A 13,275-nucleotide genomic window follows, 5' to 3' on the forward strand; every position below is an offset into this window, starting at 1 on the left:
GTGGCTCCTAGGTATTCGACCCTTTAGACAAAGGGCAATTCCACAGTAACGGAATGCCGCTTTGACTCCGTTTTTCACTTGAAAATGCATACCAAACAAAAAACATTGATTTCAAAGATCAACAAACCATACAAGGACTACTTTTTGTACAAAAACTAATTTAGTGGAAGAACTGTCCAGATGCAAACTTTGGTAACATAATTTTTATGTGACCACGTTTTTCAAAAACGTTAAATACCTGCTCCGAATTCTGATTAGATGATATCTGCATAAAGAATGGGGTATCAGCTATGGCATGGCACCTTGAGTTTGAAAAAAATCTCTTTCGGTTATTGAACTACAGCAAGTGAAGTAGATTTACACCTGATAACTGAGTTACGGTAACAGATTTACATCATGGGTCCCTGATCTCTACTACACAGAAATGCATAATTATGGATACGAATGTCATTCTCCTCATGTTTCACATGTTTGGACATCAAAGCGCAGCACAGTAGAGTACAGCACAGTACAATACAGCACAGCAGAGTACAGTACAATATACTGTACTCTACTGTGCTCTAGTCACTGTACTGTACAGTACTCAGTACTGTATTGTACTTGTTTTGTACTGTACTGCGCTACCCAAACTTGTGAAACAAATGTCTATGATAGGTTCAGATTTGGTAACGGAATTATGAGTTTTAATCACTTCATTATTAATAATCAAAATTGATATAAATGAAATCACTATGACTAATTGATAGGTCTACCATTACTTGTTACTTCTATGAACTTTTATTATCCTTCCTCCTCATGCAGTTTTTGATAACAGAATTACAAGCAACAAGGCAATATTCCTTAACTTACAGACGGTAAACAATTTCTCCAAAACAACGTTTTGATATCTTGGCAGCTGTCTTTATGTCAACATTATTGTGTTTTGATGTATTTCTGATACCTTTTAAGACTTTTTCTGGTAGATGTTTCCTAAGACCCCGTTTCCGTCCGTTCAGCTTAATCATTTTGAAAATGGAAAATGGTTGAAAGATGTAACTTTATTCAGGGAACAGTAGTTATATTCATAACTGTAGGTTTCCTTTCAGTCGGTCACTAAGTATAACATACGATGGGGAAATACAATCCCACACCAGGCCGGCTCAGACGGTACCAATCTAGGAGGCCCATGGCAGCCCAAGCACACACAGGTTCCACTGGCTCCTCCACCTTTTTCCCTAATACTTACCGAGAAGCCTGAACTGTCAGATCCCCATATAGGTAACCAGAACCTGCTGCAAATTGGCTATGCGCCCTGACCATAGAGTCCAAGTCCATAGACCCCACAGTTCCAAGAACAATACTTACCTTGAGAGTCTGAAATGTCAGAACTCGTACAAGGAACCCCAAGTCTAAAACAACAGAACACCTGTCGTAACTTAGTAAAGCACGCACGCGCACTGCATAGCATCGATCAGAGTCGGGGAATTGTGGTAACCCGGGTTAAATGCGCAACCTGCACAGTGGTCTAAGGCACTGCATCGCAGTGCTAGCTGTGCCACTAGAGATTCTGGGTTTGAGTCCAGGCTCTGACGCAGCCGGCCGTGACCGGGAGACCCATGGGGCAGTGCATAATTGGCCCAGCGCCGTCCGGGTTAGGGAAGGGTTTGGCCGGCAGGGATGTCCTTGTTCCATCGTGCACTAGCGAATCCTGTGGCGGCCCGGGCGCAGTGCACACTGACATGGTCGCCAGGTGTACTGTGTTTCATCCGACACATTGGTGCGGCTGGCTTCCGGGTTAAGTGGGCATTGTGTCAAGAAGCAGTGAGGCTTGGTTGGGTAATGTTTCGGAGGACGCACGTCTCTCGACCTTTGCCTCTCCCGAGTCCGTGTGGGAGTTGCAGCGATGAGACAAGACTGTAACTACTAATTGGATACCACAAAATTGGGTGAAAAAGGGGTCATTTTTTATTTATTTATAAATAAAATAATAAATAAAATAAATGCGCAACCTGCGGGCTGCCTAACACCCACTCCTGAACCCAATAATAAAAACACTATGAGGCACACTGGGAGCAGTTACATCCAAGTGACACAACTGCAGCAAAGATATCACCAATTGTCATACTCCTACAAAATGCCCAAGCAGCTGCCACACCCCTAGTGGAGTGAGAACCCTTGTCCTTTGCTTTCATACCCCAGGGAGATCCAATGAGAAATACACTGCTTAGAAAGAGCCCTACCCCTAGCTAGATTAGTGAAATAGACACAAAGCTGGTCACAAATGCAGATATCCTTGGACCTATCCAAACAAGTGCATAAAGCGCGCACCGGACACAGGCCATGCAACATCCGTTGTTCACTGGAACAAATGGAGTAGGTTAGAAAGGGAACAGCTTGAATGCCAGGGACCTGTAAGACATAGGCATAACCTTGGGAGCAAACGCTGCATTAGGACATAGCATCACCTTGGAGTCGTCAGGTGCAAACTCCAAATAGGAAGGGTGTACTGATAGCGCGGAGATCCCCAATGCGTTTGGGCGACGCCAAGACCATGAGTAGCCCAGTCTTGTAGGAAAGGATCTTCAGGTCCACAGACTCCAATGGTTCAAACAGAGGCTCACACAGTGTCCAGGACCAAATCCAGGTCCTAGGTCGGTGCCATAGGCTTAGACACTGGTCTGAGCCGACGCGACCTTTCAGGAACCGCCCCACCAGAAGATGAGACCCCAGGGTATTTTCTTTTATTTATTTAACCTTTATTTAAATAGGCAAGTCAGTTAAGAACAAATTCTTATTCACAATGACGGCCTACCCCGCCCGATGCTGGGCCAATTGTGCGCCGCCCTATGGGACTCCCAATCACAGTCGGTTGTGATACAGCCTGGAAGGGTCTGTGGTGACACCTCTAGCACTGGGATGCAGTGCCTTAGAACACGCCGAGATGGCTGCCATATAAACCTTTAATGTGGAAAAAGAAAGGCCCTGCTTAAAAAGCTCTTGCAAGAACATCAAAATCCACCAAAGAGCTCTGAAAAGGCGTAACTGGTTTAACCTGAGAATGCGCATTTTGTCTTATAAAAGTGGGACTAAACACTTCCCTCTGCAACTGGATCCTGGACTTCCTGACGGGTCGCCCCCAGGTGGTGAGGGTAGGTAGCAACAGGGGACTGCGTGCTCAGTCCCCTCCTGTACTCCCTGTTCACCCACGACTGCATGGCCAGGCACGACTCCAACACCATCATTAAGTTTGCAGACGACACAACAGTGGTAGGCCTGATCACCGACAACGACGAGACAGCCTATAGGGAGGAGGTCTGAGACCTGGCCGGGTGGTGCCCGAATAACAACCTATCCAAAATGTAACCAAGGCTAAGGAGGTGAAGGTGGACTATAGGAAAAGGAGGACCGAGCACGCCCCCATTCTCATCGACGGGGCTGTAGTGGAGCAGGTTGAGAGCTTCAAGTGCATTGGTGTTCACATCAACAACAAACTAGAATGGTCCAAACACACCAAGACTAGAGGTCGACCGATTATGATTTTTCAATGCCGATACCGATTATTGGAGGGCCAAAAAAAGCCAATACCGATTAATCGGCCGATTTTTTTCCCCCCAATTTTTTTATTTGTAAAAATGACAATTACAACCATACTGAATTAACACTTTTATTTTAACTTAATATAATACAGTAATCCCTCGTTTATCGCGGGGGTTACGTTCCGAAAATGACCCGCGATAAGTGAAATCCGCGAAATAGAAAACTTTTTTTTTTTTTTACAATTAGCAACTATTACATGTATACAAATACAGTGACTCACGTGTAGGCCGTTTCGTCGACATTATGGGTTTAGGAGATGTTCGAAATTACAAGATAATTTGGCCAACTTAATGTAAATTTGCCAAGCTGTTTTATGTACGTACACATAACTGCACGAGACGACAAAATGATAGCACAATTCGTAGCATGTTTTGATACAAAGAAGCGGGAGTGAGTTTTAGCGAATCAGAATGCAGAGCACAATGCACCAAAAAAAAAAAAAAAATGCATTATGAAATCCGCGAAATAGCGAATCCGCATAAGTGAACCGCGAGTGGCGAGGGATCACTGTACATCAATCAAATCAATTTAGCCTCAAATAATAAATGAAACATGTTCAATTTGATTTAAATAATGCAAAAACAAAGTGTTGGAGAAGAAAGTAAAAGTGCAATATGTGCATGTAAAAAAGATTACGTTTAAGTTCCTTGCTCAAAACATATGAAAGCTGGTGGTTCCTCTTTAACATGAATCTTCAATATTCCCAGGTAAGAGTTTTAGGTTGAGGTTATTATAGGAATTATAGGACTATTTCTCCCTATACCATTTGTATTTCATATACCTTGACTATTGGATGTTCTTATAGGCACTATAGTATTGCCAGTGTAAGAGTATAGCTTCCGTCCCTCTCCTCGCCCCTGCCTGGGCTCGAACAGGAACACATCGACAACAGCCACCCTCGAAGCATCGTTACCCATTGCTCCACAAAAGCCGTGGCACTTGCAGAGCAAGGGGAACAACTACTCCAAGTCTCAGAGTGACGTTTGAAACGCTATTAGCGCGCACCCCGCTATCTAGCTAGCCATTTCACATTGGTTACACCAGCCTAATCTCGGGAGTTGATAGGCTTGAAGTCATAAACAGCTGTCCTGTTTTTGTTTCTCCTCGAAACAGGCCTGTAAGGACTTCATAGCTGAGCCAAACAACCTTGTTGCGAAACTAGCTCATGAGCGAAAGCCACCTGAGCATGTTTCCACCCTAGACAAACAGGACAGCCCTCGTGAGTATCTTTTCATTTCCTAAAATAGGGCACGGTCAGAGGTTCAAACTCTGCTTTTTGAAATTACTCTTACCACTGGCCATCTTGGCTACACACACAAGCAGAAAGTAACGTAAACTCACGTAAACTCGTACAGCCTTGGTCCGTACAATTGCCCTTATTTTAGCGCCCCAAAAACGTAATAAATCCAGATCAACTGTAGTGTCAATACCATTGTATTGCACTTCCGGGTTGGAGCGAGCGGTCGCATTCGCACTTTGGTCCGCAGGTAGTATAACTTTTCATTACATTTCATTACATTTCATTACATTTCATTATAGTACAACGGTTTGATTTGTCTAATCTTAGCAATTTCTTCAGCTAGCTACATAGCCGTCTTTGTATCAAAGATAATTGCGTAATTATCGTATTTCGTCGTCCTAACGCAGTCTACACTGCTATCTGCCCAGCAGCTAGCCAGCAAGCAAACGTCCACCGTCTCTACCGAATAGCAGCACTGTAGCAACTATTACACTCAACTGAACGACTTGATTGTGTGTGTTAGCTAGCTACATAGTTGTCTTTGCTGTCTTGTATCCAGATAATTGTTGTAGTTTAGAGTGTGTAGTTTTAGAGTGATTATTCTTAATTTACCGAGGTTAGCTTAGCCAGCTATTTGTCGTCCTTAACGTAGGAGACACTGCTAGCTAGCCACAGCTAGCCAACGTCTACCGAAAAGAACTTCCGCACTCAACAACCCGGTCGCATTCCGCTTCGCTCCACAGGTAGTATCACATTTTCATTTCATTTCATTACAGTACAACGGTTTGATTTGTTTGATCGTAGCTAGCTACATAGCTAGCTATAGCCGTCTTTGTATCAAAGATAATTGTGTAGTCTAGAGCGATTTTCTAGGTTAGCTAGCCAGCTATTGTCGTTCTTTTAACGCAACGTAACGTAATCAACACTGCTAGCTAGCCAGCTAGCCCCCGAATAGAGCACTGTAGAAACTATTACACTCAACGGAACGACTTGATTAGTGTAGTGTCACAACGCAGCCACTGCCAGCTAGCCTACAAAGTCAACAACGCAGCCACTGCCAGCTAGCCTACTTCAGCGTACTGTATCATCTTAATCATTTTAGTCAATAAGATTCTTGCTACGTAAGCTTAACTTTCTGAACATTCGAGACGCGTAGTCCACTTGCCATTCCAATCTCTTTGCATTAGCGTAGTCTCTTCTGTAGCCTGTCAACTATGTGTCTGTCTATCCCTGTTCTCTCCTCTCTGCACAGACCATACAAACGCTCCACACCGCGTGGCCGCGGCCACCCTAATCTGGTGGTCCCAGCGCGCACGACCCACGTGGAGTTCCAGGTCTCCGGTAGCCTCTGGAACTGCCGATCTGCGGCCAACAAGGCAGTTCATCTCAGCCTATGCCTCCCTCCAGTCCCTCGACTTCTTGGCACTGACGGAAACATGGATCACCACAGATAACACTGCTACTCCTACTGCTCTCTCTTCGTCCGCCACGTGTTCTCGCACACCCCGAGAGCTTCTTGGTCAGCGGTGGTGGCACCGGGATCCTCATCTCTCCCAAGTGGTCATTCTCTCTTTCTCCCCTTACCCATCTGTCTATCGCTCCTTTGAATTCCATGCTGTCACAGTTACCAGCCCTTTCAAGCTTAACATCCTTATCATTTATCGCCCTCCAGGTTCCCTCGGAGAGTTCATCAATGAGCTTGATGCCTTGATAAGCTCCTTTCCTGAGGACGGCTCACCTCTCACAGTTCTGGGCGACTTTAACCTCCCCACGTCTACCTTTGACTCAATCCTCTCTGCCTCCTTCTTTCACTCCTCTCCTCTTTTGACCTCACCCTCTCACCTTCCCCCCACTCACAAGGCAGGCAATACGCTCGACCTCATCTTTACTAGATGCTGTTCTTCACTAACCTCATTGCAACTCCCCTCCAAGTCTCCGACCACTACCTTGTATCCTTTTCCCTCTCGCTCTCATCCAACACTTCCCACACTGCCCCTACTCGGATGGTATCGCGCCGTCCCAACCTTCGCTCTCTCTCCCCCCGTACCCTCTCCTCTCCATCTATCATCTCTTCCCTCTGCTCAAACCTTCCCAACCTATCTCCTGATTCTGCCTCCTCAACCCTCCTTCCCTCCTTTCTGCATCCTTTGACTCTCTATTTCCTATCCTCCAGGCCGGCTCGGTCCTCCCCTCCCGCTCCTGGCTCGACGACTCATTGCGAGCTCACAGAACAGGGCTCCGGGAGCCGAGCGGAAATGGAGGAAAACTCGCCTCCCTGCGGACCTGGCATCCTTTCACTCCCTCTCTCTACATTTTCCTCTTCTGTCTCTGCTGCTAAAGCCACTTTCTACCACTCTAAATTCCAAGCATCTGCCTCTAACCCTAGGAAGCTCTTTGCCACCTTCTCCTCCCTCCTGAATCCTCCTCCCCCTCCCCCCCCCCTCCCTCTCTGCAGATGACTTCGTCAACCATTTTGAAAAGAAGGTCGGACGACATCCAGTCCTCGTTTGCTAAGTCAAACGATACGCTGGTTCTGCTCACAACTGCCCTACCCTGTGCTCTGACCTCTTTCTCCCCTCTCTCTCCAGATGAAATCTTGCGTCTTGTGACGGCCGGCCGCCCAACAACCTGCCCGCTTGACCCTATCCCCTCCCTTCTCTCCAGACCATTTCGGAGACCTTCTCCCTTACCTCACCTCGCTCATCAACTCATCCCTGACCGCTGGCTACGTCCCTTCCGTCTTCAAGAGAGCGAGAGTTGCACCCCTTCTGAAAAAACTACACTCGATCCCTCCGATGTCAACAACTACAGACCAGTATCCCTTCTTTCTTTTCTCTCCAAAACTCTTGAACGTGCCGTCCTTGGCCAGCTCTCCCGCTATCTCTCTCAGAATGACCTTCTTGATCCAATCAGTCAGGTTTCAAGACTAGTCATCAACTGAGACTGCTCTTCTCTGTATCACGGAGGCGTTCGCACTGCTAAAGCTAACTCTCTCTCCTCTGCTCTCATCCTTCTAGACCTATCGGCTGCCTTCGATACTGTGAACCATCAGATCCTCCTCTCCACCCTCTCCGAGTTGGGCATCTCCGGCGCGGCCCACGCTTGGATTGCGTCCTACCTGATAGGTCGCTCCTACCAGGTGGCGTGGCGAGAATCTGTCTCCTCACCACGTGCTCTCACCACTGTGTCCCCCAGGGCTCTGTTCTAGGCCCTCTCCTATTCTCGCTATACACCAAGTCACTTGGCTCTGTCATAACCTCACATGGTCTCTCCTATCATTGCTATGCAGACGACAACAAACTAATCTTCTCCTTTCCCCCTTCTGATGACCAGGTGGCGAATCGCATCTCTGCATGTCTGCAGACATATCAGTGTGGATTGACGGATCACCACCTCAAGCTGAACCTCGGCAACCTCATCTTGCGAGGTTCAGCTGTAGGTTCATGCTCTACAACATCCGCAGAGTACGACCCTGCCTCACACAGGAAGCGGCGCAGGTCCTAATCCAGGCACTTGTCATCTCCCGTCTGGATTACTGCAACTCGCTGTTGGCTGGGCTCCCTGCCTGTGCCATTAAACCCCTACAACTCATCCAGAACGCCGCAGCCCGTCTGGTGCTCAACCTTCCCAAGTTCTCTCACGTCACCCCGCTCCTCCGCTCTCTCCACTGGCTTCCAGTTGAAGCTCGCATCCGCTACAAGACCATGGTGCTTTCTACGGAGCTGTGAGGGGAACGGCACCTCAGTACCTCCAGGCTCTGATCAGCCCTACACCCAAACAAGGCACTGCGTTCATCCACCTCTGGCTGCTCGCCTCCCTACCACTGAGGAAGTACAGTTCCCGCTCAGCCCAGTCAAAACTGTTCGCTGCTCTGGCCCCCCAATGTGGAACAAACTCCCTCACGACGCCAGGACAGCGGAGTCAATCACCACCTTCCGAGAGACACCTGAAACCCCACCTCTTAAGGAATACCTAGGATAGGATAAAGTAATCCTTCTCACCCCCCCCCCCTTAAAAGATTTAGATGCACTATTGTAAAGTGGCTGTTCCACTGGATGTTCATAAAGAAAAAAGATAGAATGCACAATTTGTAAGTCGCTCTGGATAAGAGCGTCTGCTAAATGACTTAAATGTTAAATGTTAATTGTAAAGCACAACTTCTCCCCATCCCAACATTATCAATTACATGACCTAAACGCTGCCTGTTTCTGCATAATTCAAGCAGGCAATGAGCCCCGTCGGGTCTTTTTAAAAATGGCAGGTGGGGAAGCGAAACTAATGCGTGATAGTGAGAAGGAGAGATGTTGTGTGTGAAAATTGCTTTTTTTCACTCGATCTGTCCAACTTATCACCTTATCGCCTCTAAAATGTAAATAAAACACTATAAAGAGTTTATATAATGTGTCATTAAGTACCTATTTGAAGGTTTGTGTCGAATTTGAATCGGGTTTTTAGGGCGGTGCTAAAGTGATCTTAGAAGTAAACAGCGGCTTTGAGAATGATGATCGCATGCAATGATGACGCAAAAAATGAATAGGTATCCCCCCTTACCCCCGTCACTGTCCATTTCTTGTTTTTAAACGATGAGAGAAGTGCTACACCTGGTGTAGAGAGATTGTAAAACAGAAATAGTTGCTTTATGCGTGCTGTACGTTACGACATGACACGTCACGATGTAACGGAGGGTTCGTTTTTCAACTTTTCTCCAATACTATCGAACCATTACCATGTTGATCAACGCTTGAATAGAAACCTAGTTCACACCCCCGATTTTGAAGTCAACACAGTCGCTACAGTCCCATTCGTTTTCTTTGTAGCCTCGTGTGAATGTTGCGGTTGCGCACATTTGTACGGAATGGGGTGAGTTTAAGTTTGTGGGGTTTTAGCAAACACAAATTGTACCCAAGCAAGGAGGCATTAACTACACAAGCAGAGCAGAAAGTAGTTAGCTTTTAGCAAACACAAAAACCGATACCAAGACCCAAACTTGCAACATCTAGGGGACGAGTACTCTCTCCCCACTAACAGACTAACAGAAGTTAGAGACGAATCCCTTAGTCTTCAAATGCTTAGTAAATTAGTTAGTAAATTGTGTAACACCTACTTCCTTCAGGCGAGCTAAAGAGAGAAGCATTTAGGAAATGGATGCGAGCCCCAGTATTATAGCCAGGAAGGCGTTACTTCCAAGGGCATACTAGGTATTCATTGGCCCATTGGGCGTGATTTCAGTTTTCTTCAGGTGAATATAATTGGTTGTTGACTCCCCATATTGTGTTATACCGAGTGACCGACTGAAAGGGAACTGAAGATGCATGCTTAGTCATTCATTTTTGTTTTTAGGCATGCAGAATTCATGGCCTGCTGGTCAGTGTGGCCTTTTGTTTTAGAGAGAGTATGACTGTGTACACAAACCATGGTCACATGTGGGTAAGCAAGCATGTCATTAAATCTAACAGACGCACCTCCCCTACCTTGCCAGTCAACCAAACATTGTCTGTGTATCGGGCATGGCGCTTGTGGAAGCCTAAAGCTGTTGTTAGCTTAGAACTAAGGATTGTTAGCAATTACAAATCTATAGTGTGTCTTTAAGTTAAAGTAAATATTCTGGCACAAAGCTGCAGCACTCATGTCTGCCCCAGAAACCTTACACACACACACACACACACACACACACACACACACACACACACACACACACACACACACACACACACCACCACACACACACACACACACACACACACACACACACACACACCACACACACACACACACACACACACACACACACACACACACACACACACACACACACACACACACACACACACACACAAAGCCACTGAAGAAGATTAATCATTTTAGAAGTTAACAGCATCAGTATGCACACAGATTAGCCCCATGGCATCACTAGGCAACACACATCATATGGTGGCAACCGTGGCATTAAATGAATCCACACCTTACCCACTCAACCTGTCTGCTAATCAAAGAACTGGTCATGGACACATGTTTGCAGTCCAGTTTGCAGTCAGGTAATGACTAGAGGGTGTGAAAGCAGTAGAAACTTCTCATTAACATTCAGTGAAAGCCAATGTTCCATCAGGTAACAGGAGAACAGGATCACGTTTCTGACATTACTGTACATGTTCAAACTGTTTCTGTTCAAACTGACAAAATGTGGAGCTCAATAACTAATGTACTGAAGGGAGAGCAAAGATCAACCGGTCAAATGATTAGATGGTTTATCACCAGGTTTGGGGGGGGGTCAATTCACTGTAATTCTGTCCATTCAGCAAATGTATTGAAAATCACTCCATCAGGATCTAATGGAGAATTTCCCAATCCATTTTAGCCAAGGTAAGTGGACAAATCTTGTTTGTATTTTGAGAGGAACATCTTTTTAATGCCTGCACCAGTCTTTAAAGGGATGTTTCACCCATAACATAATATAATCTGTGTAGCTCAGTTGGTAGAGCATGGTGATTGCAATGCCAGGGTTGTGGGTTCACTTCTCATGGGGGACCAGTATAAAAATGTATGCACTACTGTAAGTTGCTCTGGATGAGAGTGTCTACTAAAATGTCAATGATTTTTGACGAAAGGGTCCTTGCTGCTTCTGTTTACATAGTACACCGTAGGCTACTAGAGAAGAAATGTCTGCATCCAATTGTTGCACTGTATTTTAGGGAGAATATATTGATTTCATTTACTTTCTATCACCCTTTCTCAAATAAAATTACATGCAATCTGCAGTGTTGGAAGAAATCAAATACATTGACCTCACAAAATACTGGCAAATATTATGTGATACTGCCTACTTGTGGTCATTGTTGACCACCTGGAATGTTTTCTCAAAACTTGTAAAACATTTTCGCGAGAGCTGCCTCGGCCACAATTTATATCTCAATGGAATACATACGAGGCTCTGAATATTTCCTAAACCTAGAAGAAAACAGTAACATTCATCACACCAAAGAGAGATACATTAACTTTACTGGCGTGGTAAATTGTTTCCCTACTTTTTAAACCGAGAATACTCAGTATATAACTCTGATTGTGCAATAGTGCATACAAGGGCACACTTGTGTGGAGAATTGGTGGCTGTATCATTTGAAGCCCTAGAAACATGTCACATTCAGTCTCACCCCACACTTTGACACATTTGATGGAGAATGCAGGCGCCCACTACTACAGGACATTAGGACTGAAGAAGAAATAGAACTTCCCCCCCATTGGAGTGGTCAATGATCCTAAAAGAGTCGTTGAGGTGGATCTCTTCACCTGATGAAGACCATCAATGCCATATCCAGCGATGTGGTGAGGGAACTTCACCAGGCTCCCTGGGAGGAGGAGCAGGTCCATCTGAAGCGACAGAGAGCAACCCTGTGCATGTGCTTCCTGCAGCAGAAATTAGGCAGTTTAGTTTTTCATTCATCTTGTTCCAATTTATCTTGTATCCTTTTCATTGTATTCTGGTACTTTTAAAGGGGTAGTTCAGGCCCTTTATCCACTTCCCCAGAGTCAGATTTAATTGTGGATATCATTTGTATGTATCTGTGTGCAGTTTGAAAGAAGTAGCTAACCAGCATTAACACAATGACTGGACGTCTATAGGAACAGCTGTTCCAGTCATTGGGCTAATGCTAATGCTCATTAGCATTGGCCGTGAAACTACTTCTTAACTTCCTTCATATTGGACGCGGATACATAACAATGGTATCAACGAGTTCATCTGACTCTGGGGAAGTACACAAATGGCATTGCCAGCATAAATCAGCCAAGACCTCCGTTTCTTTTTTTTTTTACACCTCCACAAGTCTGGTTCATCCTTGGGAGAAATGTCCAAATGCCTGAAGGTACCACGTTCATCTGTACAAACAATAATATGCAAGTATAAACACCATGGGACCATGCAGCCGTCATACCGCTCAGGAAGGAGACGCGTTCTGTCTCCTAGTGATGAACGTACTTTGGTGCGAAAAGTACAACTCAATCCCAGAACAACAGCAAAGGACCTTGTGAAGATGCTGGAGGAAACGGGTACAAAAGTATCTATATCCCCAGTAAAACGAGATATATATCGACATAACCTGAAAGGCCGCTCAGCAAGGAAGAAGCCACTGTTCCAAAACCTCCAATAAGCCAGACTACGGTTTGCAACTGCACATGGGGACAAAGATTGTACTTTTTGGAGAAATGTCCTCTGGTCTGTTGAAACAAAAATAGAACTGTTTGGCCATAATGACCATAGATATGTTTGGAGGAAAAAGGGGGACGCTTGCAAGCTGAAGAATACCATCCCAACCGTGAAGCACGAAATGGGTCAAAATTCACCCAACTTTTTCTGGGAAGCTTGTGGAAGGCTACCTGAAACGTTTGACCCAAGTTAAATAATTTAAAGGCAATGCTACCAAATACTAAATCATTCTCTCTACTATTATTCTGACATTTCACAT

The sequence above is a fragment of the Salvelinus sp. IW2-2015 genome, linkage group LG4q.1:29, assembly GCF_002910315.2.
Source record: "Salvelinus sp. IW2-2015 linkage group LG4q.1:29, ASM291031v2, whole genome shotgun sequence".
Classification (NCBI taxonomy): domain Eukaryota; kingdom Metazoa; phylum Chordata; class Actinopteri; order Salmoniformes; family Salmonidae; genus Salvelinus; species Salvelinus sp. IW2-2015.